Consider the following 19,295-nt stretch of genomic DNA (forward strand, 5'->3'; position numbering starts at 1 on the left):
CTGACAGCATTGGCTGCACCGCATTTAAGCGACCGTCCACATCCGCCGCGCGGGGGCACAACACCGTTTCGGACATGGAGTGCTCACCCGTGCTCACGTTTGAGGTTTCCCTTCTTCTGGCGTTGCCTGCTGCCCCGTTCGACTCTGGCCTGTTTATCTGAAAGCAGCCACCAGACGGCTTCATGAATTGGACGCCACAGCCAGCCTTGGATGATACTCACTTCATCTGCTGGCAACCGGGATCATCCAAGCCAACTGCTTCGACTGACAGCATTGGATGCACCGCATTTAAGCAACCGTCGACATCCGCCGCGCCGGGGCACAACACCGTTTCGGACATGGAGTGCTCACCCGTTCTCACGTTTCAGGTGTACCTCCTTCTGGAGTTACCTGATGCCCTGTGCTCTACTGGCCCGTTTATCTGAAAGCAGCCACCGGACCGCTTCATGAATTGGAGCGAACTGCCAGCTTTGGATTATACTCACTTCATCTGCTGGCAACCGGGATCATCAAAGCCAACTGCTTCGCCTGACAGCATTGGCTGCACCGCATTTAAGCGACCGTCCACATCCGCCGCGCCAGGGCACAACACCCTTTCGGACATGGAGTACTCACACGTGCTCACGTTTCAGGTGTCCCTCCTTCTGGCGTCGCCTGCTGCCCTGCGCGCAACTAGCCCGTTTATCTGAAAGCAGCAACCGGACCGCTTCTTGAATTGGACGACACTGCCAGCCTTGGATGATACTCACTTCATCTGCTGGCAACCGGGATCATCAAAGCCAACTGCTTCGCCTGACAGCATTGGCTGCACCGCATTTAGGCGACCGTCCACATCCGCCGCGCCGGGGCACAACACCGTTTCGGACATTGAGTGCTCACCCGTGCTCACGTTTCAGGTTTCCCTTCTTCTGGCGTTGCCTGCTGCCCCGTTCGACTCTGGCCTGTTTATCTGAAAGCAGCCACCGGACCGCTTCATGAATTGGACCCAACTACCAGCCTTGGATGATACTCACTTCACCTGCTGGTAACCGGGTTCATCAAAGTCAACTGCTTCGACTGACAGCTTTGGCTGGACCGCATTTAAGCGACCGTCCACATCCGCCGCGCCGGGGCACAACACCGTTTCGGACATGGAGTGCTGACCCGTGCTCACGTTTCAGGTGTCCCTCCTTCTGGCGTTACCTGCTGCTCTGTGCGCAACTGGCACGTTTCTCTGAAAGTAGCCACTGGACCGCTTCATGAATTGGAGCGAACTGTCAGCCTTGGATGATACTTCATCTGCTAGCAACCGGGATCATCAAAGCCAACTGCTTCGCCTGACAGCATTGGCTGCACCACATTTAAGCGACCGTCCACGTCCACAGCGCCGGGGCACAACACCGTTTCGGACATGGAGTGCTCACCCTTGCTCACGTTTCAGGTGTCCCTCCTTCTGGCGTTGCCTGCTGCCCTGTGCGCAACTGGCCCGTTTATCTGAAAGCAGCCACCGGACCGCTTCATGAATTGGACGCCACAGCCAGCCTTCAATGATACTCACTTCATCTGCTGGCAACCGTGATCATCAAAGCCAACTGCTTGGACTGACAGCATTGGATGCACCGCATTTAAGCAACCGTCCACATCCGCCGCGCCTGGGCACAACACCGTTTCGGACATGGAGTGCTCACCCGTTCTCACGTTTCAGGTGTCCCTCCTTCTGGCGTTACCTGCTGTCCTGTGCGCAACTGGCCCGTTTATCTCAAAGCAGCCACCGGACGGCTTCATGAATTGGACGCAACAGCCAGCCTTGGATGATACTCACTTCATCTGCAGGCAACCGGGATCATCAAAACCAACTGCTTCGACTGACAGCATTGGCTGCACCGCATTTAAGTGACCGTCCACATCCGCCGCTCGGGGCACAACACCGTTTCGGACATGGAGTGCTTACCCGTCTCACGTTTCAGGTGTCCCTCCTTCTGGCGTTGCCTGATGCCCTGTGCGCTACTGGCCCGTTTCTCTGAAAGCAGCCACTGGACCGCTTCATGAATTGGAGTGAACTGTCAGCCTTGGATGATACTTCATCTGCTAGCAACCGGGATCATCAAAGCCAACTGCTTCGCCTGACAGCATTGGCTGCACCACATTTAAGCGACCGTCCACGTCCACAGCGCCGGGGCACAACACCGTTTCGGACATGGAGTGCTCACCCTTGCTCACGTTTCAGGTGTCCCTCCTTCTGGCGTTGCCTGCTGCCCTGTGCGCAACTGGCCCGTTTATCTGAAAGCAGCCACCGGACCGCTTCATGAATTGGACGCCACAGCCAGCCTTGGATGATACTCACTTCATCTGCTGGCAACTGGGATCGTCCAAGCCAACTGCTTCGACTGACAGCATTGGATGCACCGCATTTAAGCAACCGTCCACATCCGCCGCGCCGGGGCACAACACCGTTTCGGACATGGAGTGCTCACACGTGCTCACGTTTCAGGTGTCCCTCCTTCTGGCGTTGCCTGCTGCCTTGTGCGCAACTGGCCCGTTTATCTGAAGGTAGCCACCGGACCGCTTCATGAATTGGACGCTACTGCCAGCCTTGGATGATACTCACTTCATCTGCTGGCAACCGGGATCATCAAGGCCAACTGCTTCGACTGACAGCATTGGCTGCACCGCATTTAAGCGACCGTCCACATCCGCCGCTCGGGGCACAACTCCGTTTCGGACATGGAGTGCTTACCCGTCTTACGTTTCAGGTGTCCCTTCTTCTGGCGTTGCCTGCTGCCCTGTGCCCTACTGGCCCGTTTATCTGAAAGCAGCCACCCGACCATTTCATGAATTGGAGCGAACTGCCAGCTTTGGATTATACTCACTTCATCTGCTGGCAACCGGGATCATCAAAGCCAACTGCTTCGACTGACAGCATTGGATGCACCGCATTTAAGCAACCGTCCACATCCGCCGCGCCGGGGCACAACACCGTTTCGGACATGGAGTGCTCACCCGTTCTCACGTTTCAGGTGTCCCTCCTTCTGGCGTTACCTGCTGTCCTGTGCGCAACTCGCCCGTTTATCTCAAAGCAGCCACCGGACGGCTTCATGAATTGGACGCAACAGCCAGCCTTGGATGATACTCACTTCATCTGCTGGCAACCGGGATCATCAAAGCCAACTGCTTCGACTGACAGCATTGGCTGCATCGCATTTAAGTGACCGTAAACATCCGCCGCTCGGGGCACAACTCCGTTTCGGACATGGAGTGCTTACCCGTCTCACGTTTCAGGTGTCCCTTCTTCTGGCGTTGCCTGCTGCCCTGTGCGCTACTGGCCCGTTTATCTGAAGAAGCCACCGGACCGCTTCATTAATTGGACCCAACTGCCAGCCTTGGATGATACTCACTTCATGTGCTGGCAACCGGGATCATCAAAGCCAACTGCTTCACCTGACAGCATTGGCTGCACCGCCTTTAAGCGACCGTCCACATCCGCCGCGCCGGGGCACAACACCGTTTTGGAAATGGAGTGCTAGCACGTGCTCGCGTTTCAGGTGTCCCTCCTTCTGGCGTTGCCTGCTGCCTTGTGCGCAACTAGCCCGTTTATCTGAAAGCAGCCACCGGACCGCTTCATGAATTGGAGCGAACTGCCAGCTTTTGATTATACTCACTTCATCTGCTGGCAACCGGGATCACCAAAGCCAACGGCTTCGCCTGACAGCATTGGCTGCACCGCATTTAAGCGACCGTCCATTTCCGCCGCGCCGGGGCACAACACCGTTTCGGACATGGAGTGCTGACCCGTGCTCACGTTTCAGGAGTCCCTCCTTCTGACGTTGCCTGCTGCCTTGTGCGCAGCTGGCCCGTTTATCTGAAAGTAGCCACCGGACCGCTTCATTAATTGGACCCAACTGCCAGCCTTGGATGATACTCACTTCACCTGCTGGTAACCGGGTTCATCAAAGCGAACTGCTTCGACTGACAGCATTGGCTGCACCGCATTTAAGTGACCGTCCACATCCGCCGCTCGGGGCACAACACCGTTTCGGACATGGAGTGCTTACCCGTGCTGACGTTTCAGTTGTCCCTCCTTCTGGCGTTGCCTGATGCCCTGTGCGCTACTGGCCCGTTTATCTGAAAGCAGCCACCGGACCGCTTCATGAATTGGAGCGAACTGCCAGGTTTGGATTATACTCACTTCATCTGCTGGCAACCGGGATCATCAAAGCCAACTGCTTCACCTGACACCATTGGCTGCACAGCATTTAAGCGACCGTCCACAACCGCTGCGCCGGGGCACAACACCGTTTCCGACATGGAGTGCTCACCCGTGCTCACGTTTCAGGTGTCCCTTCTTCTGGCGTTGCCTGCTGCCCTGTGCGCAAATGGCCTGTTTATCTGAAAGCAGCCACCGGACCACTTCATGAATTGGAGCGAACTGCCAGCTTTGGATTATACTCACTTCATCTGCTGGCAACCGAGATCATCAAAGCCAACTGCTTCGCCTGACAGCATTGGCTGCACATCATTTAAGCGACCGTCCACAACCGCTGCGCCGGGGCACAACACCGTTTCGGACATGGAATGCTCACACGTGCTCATGTTTCAGGTGTCCCACCTTCCGGCGTTGCCTGCTGCCTTGTGCGCAACTGGCCCGTTTATCTGAAAGTAGCCACCGGACCGCTTCATTAATTGGACCCAACTGCCAGCCTTGGATGATACTCACTTCATCTGCTGGCAACCGGGATCATCAAAGCCAACTGCTTCGACTGACAGCATTGGTTGCACCGCATTTAAGCAACCGTCCACATCCGCCGCGCCGGGGCACAACACCGTTTCGGACATGGAGTGCTCACCCGTGCTCACGTTTCAGTGGTCCCTCCTTCTGGCGTTGCCTGCTGCCTTGTGCGCTACTGGCCCGTTTATCTGAAAGCAGCCACCGGACCGCTTCATGAATTGGAGCGAACTGCCAGCTTCGGATTATACGCACTTCATCTGCTGGCAACCGGGATCATCAAAGCGAACTGCTTCGCCTGACAGCGTTGGCTGCACCGCATTGAAGCGACCATCCACATCCGCCTCGCCGGGGCACAACACCGTTTCGGACATGGAGTGCTCACACGTGCTCACGTTTCAGGTGTCCCTCCCTCTGGCGTTGCCTGCTGCCCTGTGCGCAACTGGCCCGTTTATCTGAAAGCAGCAACCGGACCGCTTCTTGAATTGGACGCAACTGCCAGCCTTGGATGATACTCACTTCACCTGCTGGCAACCGGGTTCATCAAAGCCAACTGCTTCGACTGACAGCATTGGCTGCACCGCATTTAAGCGACCGTCCACATCCGCCGCACCGGGGCACAACACCGTTTCGGACATGGAGTGCTCACCCGTGCTCACGTTTCAGGTGTCCCTGCTTCTGGCGTTACCTGCTGCTCTGTGCGCAACTGGCCCGTTTATCTGAAAGCAGCCACCGGACCGCTTCATGAATTGGACGCTACTGCCAGCCTTGGATGATACTCACTTCATCTGCTGGCAACCGGGATCATCAAGGCCAACTGCTTCGACTGACAGCATTGGCTGCACCGCATTTAAGCGACCGTCCACATCCGCTGCTCGGGGCACAACACCGTTTCGGACATGGAGTGCTCACGCTTGCTCACGTTTCAGGTGTCCCTCCTTCTGGCGTTGCCTGCTGCCCTGTGCGCAACTGGCCCGTTTATCTGAAAGCAGCCACTGGACCGCTTCATGAGTTGGACGCCACAGCCAGCCTTGGATGATACTCACTTCATCTGCTGGCAACCGGGATCATCAAAGCCAACTGCTTCGAATGACAGCATTGGATGCACCGCATTTAAGCAACCGTCCACATCCGCCACGCCGGGGCACAACACCGTTTCGGACATGGAGTGCTCACCCGTTCTCACGTTTCAGGTGTCCCTCCTTCTGGCGTTACCTGCTGTCCTGTGCGCAACTGGCCCGTTTATCTCAAAGCAGCCACCGGACGGCTTCATGAATTGGACGCAACAGCCAGCCTTGGGTGATACTCACTTCATCTGCTGGCAACCGGGATCATCAAAGCCAACTGCTTCGACTGACAGCATTGGCTGCACCGCATTTAAGTGACCGTCAACATCCGCCGCTCGGGGCACAACTCCATTTCGGACATGGAGTGCTTACCCGTCTCAAGTTTCAGGTGTCGCTTCTTCTGGCGTTGCCTGCTGCCCTGTGCGCTACTGGCCCGTTTATCTGAAAACAGCCACCGGACCACTTCATGAATTGGAGCGAACTGCCAGCCTTGGATGATACTCAGTTCATCTGCTGGCCACCAGGTTCATCAAAGCCAACTGCTTCGACTCACAGCATTGGCTGCACCGCATTCAGGCGACCGTCTACATCCACCGCGCCGGGGCACAACACCGTTTCACTAATGGAGTGCTCACCCGTGCTCACGTTTCAGTTGTCCCTCCTTCTGGCGTTGCCTGCTGCCCTGCGCGCTACTGGCCCGTTTATCTGAAAGCAGCCACCGGACCACTTCATGAATTGGAGCGAACTGCCAGCTTTGAATTATACTCACTTCATCTGCTGACAACCGGGATCATCAAAGCCAACTACTTCGCCTGACAGCATTGACTGCACCGCATTTAGGCGACCGTCCACATCCGCCGCGCCGAGGCACAACACCGTTTCGGACATGGAGTGCTTACTCGTGCGCACGTTTCAGGTGTCCCTTCTTCCGGCGTTGCCTGCTGCACTGTGCACAACTGGCCCGTTTATCTGAAAATAACCACTGGACCGCTTCAATAATTGGACGCAACTGCCAGCCTTGGATGATACTCACTTCATCTGCTGGCAACAAGGATCATCAAAGCCAACTGCTTCGAAGGACAGCATTGGCTGCACCGCATTCAGGCGACCGTCCACATCCACCCCGCCGGGGCACAACACCGTTTCACTAATGGAGTGCTCACACGTGCTCACGTTTCAGGTGTCCCTCCTTCTGGCGTTGCCTGCTGCCCAGTGCGCAACTGGCCCGTTTATCTGAAAACAGAAACCGGACCGCTTGTTGAATTGGACGCAACTGCCAGCCTTGGATGATACTCACTTTATCTGCTGGCAACCGGGATCATCAGAGCCAACTGCTTCGACGGACAGTATTGGCTGCAGCGCATTTAAGCGACCGTCCACATCCGCCGCGCCGGGGCACAACACCGTTTCGGACATGGAGTGCTCACACGTGCTCACGTTTCAGGTGTCCCTCTTTCTGGCGTTGCCTGCTGCCTTGTGCGCAACTGGCCCGTTTATCTGAAGGTAGCCACCGGACCGCTTCATGAATTGGAGCGCACTGCCAACTTTGGAATATACTCACTTCATCTGCTGGCAACCGGGATCATCAAAGCCAACTGCTTCGCCTGACAGCATTGGCTGCACCTCATTTAAGCGACCGTCCACATCCGCCGCGCCGGGGCACAACACCGCTTCGGACATGGAGTGCTGACCCGTGCTCAAGTTTCAGGAGTCCCTCCTTCTGGCGTTACCTGCTGCTCTGTGCGCAACTGGCCCGTTTATCTGAAAGCAGCCACCGGACCGCTTCATGAATTGGACGCTACTGCCAGCCTTGGATGATACTCACTTCATCTGCTGGCAACCGGGATCATCAAGGCCAACTGCTTCGACTGACAGCATTGGCTGCACCGCATTTAAGCGACCGTCCACATCCGCCGCTCGGGGCACAACACCGCTTCGGACATGGAGTGCTTACCCGTCTTACGTTTCAGGTGTCCCTTCTTCTGGCGTTGCCTGCTGCCCTGTGCCCTACTGGCCCGTTTATCTGAAAGCAGCCACCGGACCATTTCATGAATTGGAGCGAACTGCCAGCTTTGGATTATACTCACTTCATCAGCTGGCAACCGGGATCATCAAAGCCAACTGCTTCGACTGACAGCATTGGATGCACCGCATTTAAGCAACCGTCCACATCCGCCGCGCCGGGGCACAACACCGTTTCGGACATGGAGTGCTCACCCGTTCTCACGTTTCAGGTGTCCCTCCTTCTGGCGTTACCTGCTGTCCTGTGCGCAACTCGCCCGTTTATCTCAAAGCAGCCACCGGACGGCTTCATGAATTGGACGCAACAGCCAGCCTTGGATGATACTCACTTCATCTGCTGGCAACCGGGATCATCAAAGCCAACTGCTTCGACTGACAGCATTGGCTGCATCGCATTTAAGTGACCGTAAACATCCGCCGCTCGGGGCACAACTCCGTTTCGGACATGGAGTGCTTACCCGTCTCACGTTTCAGGTGTCGCTTTTTCTGGCGTTGCCTGCTGCCCTGTGCGCTACTGGCCCTTTTATCTGAAAGCAGCCACCGGACCACTTCATGAATTGGAGCGAACTGCCAGCTTTGGATTATACTCACTTCATCTGCTGGCAACCGGGATCATCAAAGCCAACTGCTTCACCTGACAGCATTGACTGCACCGCCTTTAAGCGACCGTCCACATCCGCCGCGCCGGGGCACAACACCGTTTTGGAAATGGAGTGCTAGCCCGTGCTCACGTTTCAGGTGTCCCTCCTTCTGGCGTTGCCTGCTGCCTTGTGCGCAACTAGCCCGTTTATCTGAAAGCAGCCACCGGACCGCTTCATGAATTGGAGCGAACTGCCAGCTTTTGATTATACTCACTTCATCTGCTGGCAACCGGGATCATCAAAGCCAACGGCTTCGCCTGACAGCATTGGCTGCACCGCATTTAAGCGACCGTCCACATCCGCCGCGCCGGGGCACAACACCCTTTCGGACATGGAGTGCTCACATGTGCTCACGTTTCAGGTGTCCCTCCTTCTGGCGTCGCCTGCTGCCCTGTGCGCAACTGGCCCGTTTATCTGAAAGCAGGAACCGGACCGCTTCTTGAATTGGACGACACTGCCAGCCTTGGATGATACTCACTTCATCTGCTGGCAACCGGGATCATCAAAGCCAACTGCTTCGCCTGACAGCATTGGCTGCACCGCATTTAAGCGACCGTCCACATCCGCCGCGCGGGGGCACAACACCGTTTCGGACATGGAGTGCTCACCCGTGCTCACGTTTGAGGTTTCCCTTCTTCTGGCGTTGCCTGCTGCCCCGTTCGACTCTGGCCTGTTTATCTGAAAGCAGCCACCAGACGGCTTCATGAATTGGACGCCACAGCCAGCCTTGGATGATACTCACTTCATCTGCTGGCAACCGGGATCATCCAAGCCAACTGCTTCGACTGACAGCATTGGATGCACCGCATTTAAGCAACCGTCGACATCCGCCGCGCCGGGGCACAACACCGTTTCGGACATGGAGTGCTCACCCGTTCTCACGTTTCAGGTGTCCCTCCTTCTGGAGTTACCTGATGCCCTGTGCTCTACTGGCCCGTTTATCTGAAAGCAGCCACCGGACCGCTTCATGAATTGGAGCGAACTGCCAGCTTTGGATTATACTCACTTCATCTGCTGGCAACCGGGATCATCAAAGCCAACTGCTTCGCCTGACAGCATTGGCTGCACCGCATTTAAGCGACCGTCCACATCCGCCGCGCCAGGGCACAACACCCTTTCGGACATGGAGTACTCACACGTGCTCACGTTTCAGGTGTCCCTCCTTCTGGCGTCGCCTGCTGCCCTGTGCGCAACTAGCCCGTTTATCTGAAAGCAGCAACCGGACCGCTTCTTGAATTGGACGACACTGCCAGCCTTGGATGATACTCACTTCATCTGCTGGCAACCGGGATCATCAAAGCCAACTGCTTCGCCTGACAGCATTGGCTGCACCGCATTTAGGCGACCGTCCACATCCGCCGCGCCGGGGCACAACACCGTTTCGGACATTGAGTGCTCACCCGTGCTCACGTTTCAGGTTTCCCTTCTTCTGGCGTTGCCTGCTGCCCCGTTCGACTCTGGCCTGTTTATCTGAAAGCAGCCACCGGACCGCTTCATGAATTGGACCCAACTACCAGCCTTGGATGATACTCACTTCACCTGCTGGTAACCGGGTTCATCAAAGTCAACTGCTTCGACTGACAGCTTTGGCTGGACCGCATTTAAGCGACCGTCCACATCCGCCGCGCCGGGGCACAACACCGTTTCGGACATGGAGTGCTGACCCGTGCTCACGTTTCAGGTGTCCCTCCTTCTGGCGTTACCTGCTGCTCTGTGCGCAACTGGCCCGTTTCTCTGAAAGTAGCCACTGGACCGCTTCATGAATTGGAGCGAACTGTCAGCCTTGGATGATACTTCATCTGCTAGCAACCGGGATCATCAAAGCCAACTGCTTCGCCTGACAGCATTGGCTGCACCACATTTAAGCGACCGTCCACGTCCACAGCGCCGGGGCACAACACCGTTTCGGACATGGAGTGCTCACCCTTGCTCACGTTTCAGGTGTCCCTCCTTCTGGCGTTGCCTGCTGCCCTGTGCGCAACTGGCCCGTTTATCTGAAAGCAGCCACCGGACCGCTTCATGAATTGGACGCCACAGCCAGCCTTCAATGATACTCACTTCATCTGCTGGCAACCGTGATCATCAAAGCCAACTGCTTGGACTGACAGCATTGGATGCACCGCATTTAAGCAACCGTCCACATCCGCCGCGCCTGGGCACAACACCGTTTCGGACATGGAGTGCTCACCCGTTCTCACGTTTCAGGTGTCCCTCCTTCTGGCGTTACCTGCTGTCCTGTGCGCAACTGGCCCGTTTATCTCAAAGCAGCCACCGGACGGCTTCATGAATTGGACGCAACAGCCAGCCTTGGATGATACTCACTTCATCTGCAGGCAACCGGGATCATCAAAACCAACTGCTTCGACTGACAGCATTGGCTGCACCGCATTTAAGTGACCGTCCACATCCGCCGCTCGGGGCACAACACCGTTTCGGACATGGAGTGCTTACCCGTCTCACGTTTCAGGTGTCCCTCCTTCTGGCGTTGCCTGATGCCCTGTGCGCTACTGGCCCGTTTCTCTGAAAGCAGCCACTGGACCGCTTCATGAATTGGAGCGAACTGTCAGCCTTGGATGATACTTCATCTGCTAGCAACCGGGATCATCAAAGCCAACTGCTTCGCCTGACAGCATTGGCTGCACCACATTTAAGCGACCGTCCACGTCCACAGCGCCGGGGCACAACACCGTTTCGGACATGGAGTGCTCACCCTTGCTCACGTTTCAGGTGTCCCTCCTTCTGGCGTTGCCTGCTGCCCTGTGCGCAACTGGCCCGTTTATCTGAAAGCAGCCACCGGACCGCTTCATGAATTGGACGCCACAGCCAGCCTTGGATGATACTCACTTCATCTGCTGGCAACTGGGATCGTCCAAGCCAACTGCTTCGACTGACAGCATTGGATGCACCGCATTTAAGCAACCATCCACATCCGCCGCGCCGGGGCACAACACCGTTTCGGACATGGAGTGCTCACACGTGCTCACGTTTCAGGTGTCCCTCCTTCTGGCGTTGCCTGCTGCCTTGTGCGCAACTGGCCTGTTTATCTGAAGGTAGCCACCGGACCGCTTCATGAATTGGAGCGCACTGCCAGCTTTGGAATATACTCACTTCATCTGCTGGCAACCGGGATCATCAAAGCCAACTGCTTCGCCTGAGAGCCTTGGCTGCACCTCATTTAAGCGACCGTCCACATCCGCCGCGCCGGGGCACAACACCGCTTCGGACATGGAGTGCTGACCCGTGCTCAAGTTTCAGGAGTCCCTCCTTCTGGCGTTACCTGCTGCTCTGTGCGCAACTGGCCCGTTTATCTGAAAGCAGCCACCGGACCGCTTCATGAATTGGACGCTACTGCCAGCCTTGGATGATACTCACTTCATCTGCTGGCAACCGGGATCATCAAGGCCAACTGCTTCGACTGACAGCATTGGCTGCACCGCATTTAAGCGACCGTCCACATCCGCCGCTCGGGGCACAACTCCGTTTCGGACATGGAGTGCTTACCCGTCTTACGTTTCAGGTGTCCCTTCTTCTGGCGTTGCCTGCTGCCCTGTGCCCTACTGGCCCGTTTATCTGAAAGCAGCCACCCGACCATTTCATGAATTGGAGCGAACTGCCAGCTTTGGATTATACTCACTTCATCTGCTGGCAACCGGGATCATCAAAGCCAACTGCTTCGACTGACAGCATTGGATGCACCGCATTTAAGCAACCGTCCACATCCGCCGCGCCGGGGCACAACACCGTTTCGGACATGGAGTGCTCACCCGTTCTCACGTTTCAGGTGTCCCTCCTTCTGGCGTTACCTGCTGTCCTGTGCGCAACTCGCCCGTTTATCTCAAAGCAGCCACCGGACGGCTTCATGAATTGGACGCAACAGCCAGCCTTGGATGATACTCACTTCATCTGCTGGCAACCGGGATCATCAAAGCCAACTGCTTCGACTGACAGCATTGGCTGCATCGCATTTAAGTGACCGTAAACATCCGCCGCTCGGGGCACAACTCCGTTTCGGACATGGAGTGCTTACCCGTCTCACGTTTCAGGTGTCGCTTCTTCTGGCGTTGCCTGCTGCCCTGTGCGCTACTGGCCCTTTTATCTGAAAGCAGCCACCGGACCACTTCATGAATTGGAGCGAACTGCCAGCTTTGGATTATACTCACTTCATCTGCTGGCAACCGGGATCATCAAAGCCAACTGCTTCACCTGACAGCATTGGCTGCACCGCCTTTAAGCGACCGTCCACATCCGCCGCGCCGGGGCACAACACCGTTTTGGAAATGGAGTGCTAGCACGTGCTCGCGTTTCAGGTGTCCCTCCTTCTGGCGTTGCCTGCTGCCTTGTGCGCAACTAGCCCGTTTATCTGAAAGCAGCCACCGGACCGCTTCATGAATTGGAGCGAACTGCCAGCTTTTGATTATACTCACTTCATCTGCTGGCAACCGGGATCACCAAAGCCAACGGCTTCGCCTGACAGCATTGGCTGCACCGCATTTAAGCGACCGTCCACATCCGCCGCGCCGGGGCACAACACCTTTTCGGACATGGAGTGCTCACATGTGCTCACGTTTCAGGTGTCCCTCCTTCTGGCGTCGCCTGCTGCCCTGTGCGCAACTGGCCCGTTTATCTGAAAGCAGCAACCGGACCGCTTCTTGAATTGGACGACACTGCCAGCCTTGGATGATACTCACTTCATCTGCTGGCAACCGGGATCATCAAAGCCAACTGTTTCGCCTGACAGCATTGGCTGCACCGCATTTAAGCGACCGTCCACATCCGCCGCGCCGGGGCACAAGACCGTTTCGGACATGGAGTGCTCACCCGTGCTCACGTTTCAGGTTTCCCTTCTTCTGGCGTTGCCTGCTGCCCCGTTCGACTCTGGCCTGTTTATCTGAAAGCAGCCACCAGACGGCTTCATGAATTGGACCCAACTACCAGCCTTGGATGATACTCACTTCACCTGCTGGTAACCGGGTTCATCAAAGCCAACTGCTTCGACTGACAGCATTGGCTGCACTGCATTTAAGCGACCGTCCACATCCGCCGCGCCGGGGCACAACACCGTTTCGGACATGGAGTGCTCACCCGTGCTCACGTTTCAGGAGTCTCTCCTTCTGGCGTTACCTGGTGCTCTGTGCGCAACTGGCCCGTTTCTCTGAAAGCAGCCACTGGACCGCTTCATGAATTGGAGCGAACTGTCAGCCTTGGATGATACTTCATCTGCTAGCAACCGGGATCATCAAAGCCAACTGCGTAGCCTGACAGCATTGGCTGCACCACATTTAAGCGACCGTCCACGTCCACAGCGCCGGGGCACAACACCGTTTCGGACATGGAGTGCTCACCCTTGCTCACGTTTCAGTTGTCCCTCCTTCTGGCGTTGCCTGCTGCCCTGTGCGCAACTGGCCCGTTTATCTGAAAGCAGCCACCGGACCGCTTCATGAATTGGACGCCACAGCCAGCCTTGGATGATACTCACTTCATCTGCTGGCAACCGGGATCATCCAAGCCAACTGCTTCGACTGACAGCATTGGATGCACCGCATTTAAGCAACCGTCCACATCCGCCGCGCCGGGGCACAACACCGTTTCGGACATGGAGTGCTCACCCGTTCTCACGTTTCAGGTGTCCCTCCTTCTGGCGTTGCGTGGTGCCCTGTGCGCTACTGGCCCGTTTATCTGAAAGCAGCCACCGGACGGCTTCATGAATTGGACGCAACAGCCAGCCTTGGATGATACTCACTTCATCTGCAGGCAACCGGGATCATCAAAACCAATTGCTTCGACTGACAGCATTGGCTGCACCGCATTTAAGTGACCGTCCACATCCGCCGCTCGGGGCACAACACCGTTTCGGACATGGAGTGCTTACCCGTCTCACGTTTCAGGTGTCCCTCCTTCTGGCGTTGCCTGATGCCCTGTGCGCTACTGGCCCGTTTATCTGAAAGCAGCCACCGGACCGCTTCATGAATTGGAGCGAACTGCCAGCTTTGGATTGTACTCACTTCATCTGCTGGAAACCGGGATCATCAAAGCCAACTGCTTCGCCTGACAGCATTGGCTGCACAGCATTTAAGGGACCGTCCACATCCGCCGCGCCGGGGCACAACACCGTTTCGGACATGGAGTGCTCACACGTGCTCACGTTTCAGGTGTCCCTCCTTCTGGCGTTGCCTGCTGCCTTGTGCGCAACTGGCCCGTTTATCTGAAGGTAGCCACCAGACCGCTTCATTAATTGGACCCAACTGCCAGCCTTGGATGATACTCACTTCATGTGCTGGCAACCGGGATCATCAAAGCCAACTGCTTCGGCTGACAGCATTGGCTGCACCGCATTTAAGCAACCGTCCACATCCGCCGCGCCGGGGCACAACACCGTTTCGGACATGGAGTGCTCACCCGTGCTCACGTTTTAGTGGTCCCTCCTTCTGGCGTTGCGTGGTGCCCTGTGCGCTACTGGCCCGTTTATCTGAAAGCAGCCACCGGACCGCTTCATGAATTGGAGCGAACTGCCAGCTTTGGATTATACTCACTTCATCTGCTGGCAACCGGGATTATCAAAGCCAACGGCTTCGCCTGACAGCATTGGCTGCACCGCATTTAAGCGACCGTCCACATCCGCCGCGCCGGGGCACAACACCCTTTCGGACATGGAGTGCTCACACGTGCTCACGTTTCAGGTGTCCCTCCTTCTGGCGTCGCCTGCTGCCCTGTGCGCAACTGGCCCGTTTATCTGAAAGCAGCAACCGGACCGCTTCTTGAATTGGACGACACTGCCAGCCTTGGATGATACTCACTTCATCTGCTGGCAACCGGGATCATCAAAGCCAACTGCTTCGCCTGACAGCATTGGCTGCACCGCATTTAAGCGACCGTCCACATCCGCCGCGCCGGGGCACAACACCGTTTCGGACATGGAGTGCTCACCCGTGCTCACGTTTCAGGTTTCCCTTCTTCTGGCGTTGCCTGCTGCCCCGTTCGACTCTGGCCTGTTTATCTGAAAGCAGCCACCAGTCCGCTTCATGAATTGGACCCAACTACCAGCCTTGGATGATACTCACTTCACCTGCTGGTAACCGGGTTCATCAAAGCCAACTGCTTCGACTGACAGCATTGGCTGCACCGCATTTAAGCGACCGTCCACATCCGCCGGGCCGGGACACAACACCGTTTCGGACATGGAGTGCTGACCCGTGCTCACGTTTCAGGTGTCCCTCCTTCTGGCGTTACCTGCTGCTCTGTGCGCAACTGGCCCATTTCGCTGAAAGCAGCCACTGGACCGCTTCATGAATTGGAGCGAACTGTCAGCCTTGGATGATACTTCATCTGCTAGCAACCGGGATCATCAAAGCCAACTGCTTCGCCTGACAGCATTGGCTGCACCACATTTAAGCGACCGTCCACGTCCACAGCGCCGGGGCACAACACCGTTTCGGACATGGAGTGCTCACCCTTGCTCACGTTTCAGGTGTCCCTCCTTCTGGCGTTGCCTGCTGCCCTGTGCGCAACTGGCCCGTTTATCTGAAAGCAGCCACCGGACCGCTTCATGAATTGGACGCCACAGCCAGCCTTGGATGATACTCACTTCATCTGCTGGCAACCGGGATCGTCCAAGCCAACTGCTTCGACTGACAGCATTGGATGCACCGCATTTAAGCAACCGTCCACATCCGCCGCGCCGGGGCACAACACCGTTTCGGACATGGAGTGCTCACCCGTTCTCACGTTTCAGGTGTCCCTCCTTCTGGCGTTACCTGCTGTCCTGTGCGCAACTCGCCCGTTTATCTCAAAGCAGCCACCGGACGGCTTCATGAATTGGACGCAACAGCCAGCCTTGGATGATACTCACTTCATCTGCTGGCAACCGGGATCATCAAAGCCAACTGCTTCGACTGACAGCATTGGCTGCATCGCATTTAAGTGACCGTAAACATCCGCCGCTCGGGGCACAACTCCGTTTCGGACATGGAGTGCTTACCCGTCTCACGTTTCAGGTGTCGCTTCTTCTGGCGTTGCCTGCTGCCCTGTGCGCTACTGGCCCTTTTATCTGAAAGCAGCCACCGGACCACTTCATGAATTGGAGCGAACTGCCAGCTTTGGATTATACTCACTTCATCTGCTGGCAACCGGGATCATCAAAGCCAACTGCTTCACCTGACAGCATTGGCTGCACCGCCTTTAAGCGACCTTCCACATCCGCCGCGCCGGGGCACAACACCGTTTTGGAAATGGAGTGCTAGCACGTGCTCGCGTTTCAGGTGTCCCTCCTTCTGGCGTTGCCTGCTGCCTTGTGCGCAACTAGCCCGTTTATCTGAAAGCAGCCACCGGACCGCTTCATGAATTGGAGCGAACTGCCAGCTTTTGATTATACTCACTTCATCTGCTGGCAACCGGGATCACCAAAGCCAACGGCTTCGCCTGACAGCATTGGCTGCACCGCATTTAAGCGACCGTCCACATCCGCCGCGCCGGGGCACAACACCTTTTCGGACATGGAGTGCTCACATGTGCTCACGTTTCAGGTGTCCCTCCTTCTGGCGTCGCCTGCTGCCCTGTGCGCAACTGGCCCGTTTATCTGAAAGCAGCAACCGGACCGCTTCTTGAATTGGACGACACTGCCAGCCTTGGATGATACTCACTTCATCTGCTGGCAACCGGGATCATCAAAGCCAACTGTTTCGCCTGACAGCATTGGCTGCACCGCATTTAAGCGACCGTCCACATCCGCCGCGCCGGGGCACAACACCGTTTCGGACATGGAGTGCTCACCCGTGCTCACGTTTCAGGTTTCCCTTCTTCTGGCGTTGCCTGCTGCCCCGTTCGACTCTGGCCTGTTTATCTGAAAGCAGCCACCAGACGGCTTCATGAATTGGACCGAACTACCAGCCTTGGATGATACTCACTTCACCTGCTGGTAACCGGGTTCATCAAAGCCAACTGCTTCGACTGACAGCATTGGCTGCACCGCATTTAAGCGACCGTCCACATCCGCCGCGCCGGGGCACAACACCGTTTCGGACATGGAGTGCTCACCCGTGCTCACGTTTCAGGAGTCTCTCCTTCTGGCGTTACCTGGTGCTCTGTGCGCAACTGGCCCGTTTCTCTGAAAGCAGCCACTGGACCGCTTCATGAATTGGAGCGAACTGTCAGCCTTGGATGATACTTCGACTGCTAGCAACCGGGATCATCAAAGCCAACTGCGTCGCCTGACAGCATTGGCTGCACCACATTTAAGCGACCGTCCACGTCCACAGCGCCGGGGCACAACATCGTTTCGGACATGGAGTGCTCACCCTTGCTCACGTTTCAGTTGTCCCTCCTTCTGGCGTTGCCTGCTGCCCTGTGCGCAACTGGCCCGTTTATCTGAAAGCAGCCACCGGACCGCTTCATGAATTGGACGCCACAGCCAGCCTTGGATGATACTCACTTCATCTGCTGGCAACCGGGATCATCCAAGCCAACTGCTTCGACTGACAGCATTGGATGCACCGCATTTAAGCAACCGTCTACATCCGCCGCGCCGGGGCACAACACCGTTTCGGACATGGAGTGCTCACCCGTTCTCACGTTTCAGGTGTCCCTCCTTCTGGCGTTGCGTGGTGCCCTGTGCGCTACTGGCCCGTTTATCTGAAAGCAGCCACCGGACGGCTTCATGAATTGGACGCAACAGCCAGCCTTGGATGATACTCACTTCATCTGCAGGCAACCGGGATCATCAAAACCAATTGCTTCGACTGACAGCATTGGCTGCACCGCATTTAAGTGACCGTCCACATCCGCCGCTCGGGGCACAACACCGTTTCGGACATGGAGTGCTTACCCGTCTCACGTTTCAGGTGTCCCTCCTTCTGGCGTTGCCTGATGCCCTGTGCGCTACTGGCCCGTTTATCTGAAAGCAGCCACCGGACCGCTTCATGAATTGGAGCGAACTGCCAGCTTTGGATTGTACTCACTACATCTGCTGGAAACCGGGATCATCAAAGGCAACTGCTTCGCCTGACAGCATTGGCTGCACAGCATTTAAGGGACCGTCCACATCCGCCGCGCCGGGGCACAACACCGTTTCGGACATGGAGTGCTCACACGTGCTCACGTTTCAGGTGTCCCTCCTTCTGGCATTGCCTGCTGCCTTGTGCGCAACTGGCCCGTTTATCTGAAGGTAGCCACCAGACCGCTTCATTAATTGGACCCAACTGCCAGCCTTGGATGATACTCACTTCATGTGCTGGCAACCGGGATCATCAAAGCCAACTGCTTCGGCTGACAGCATTGGCTGCACCGCATTTAAGCAACCGTCCACATCCGCCGCGCCGGGGCACAACACCGTTTCGGACATGGAGTGCTCACCCGTGCTCACGTTTTAGTGGTCCCTCCTTCTGGCGTTGCGTGGTGCCCTGTGCGCTACTGGCCCGTTTATCTGAAAGCAGCCACCGGATCGCTTCATGAATTGGAGCGAACTGCCAGCTTTGGAATATACTCACTTCATCTGCTGGCAACCGGGATTATCAAAGCCAACGGCTTCGCCTGACAGCATTGGCTGCACCGCATTTAAGCGACCGTCCACATCCGCCGCGCCGGGGCACAACACCCTTTCGGACATGGAGTGCTCACACGTGCTCACGTTTCAGGTGTCCCTCCTTCTGGCGTCGCCTGCTGCCCTGTGCGCAACTGGCCCGTTTATCTGAAAGCAGCAACCGGACCGCTTCTTGAATTGGACGACACTGCCAGCCTTGGATGATACTCACTTCATCTGCTGGCAACCGGGATCATCAAAGCCAACTGCTTCGCCTGACAGCATTGGCTGCACCGCATTTAAGCGAACGTCCACATCCGCCGCGCCGGGGCACAACACCGTTTCGGACATGG

This window comes from Dermacentor variabilis, chromosome 6 (assembly GCF_050947875.1).
Source record: "Dermacentor variabilis isolate Ectoservices chromosome 6, ASM5094787v1, whole genome shotgun sequence".
In the NCBI taxonomy this organism is placed as follows: Eukaryota; Metazoa; Arthropoda; class Arachnida; order Ixodida; family Ixodidae; genus Dermacentor; species Dermacentor variabilis.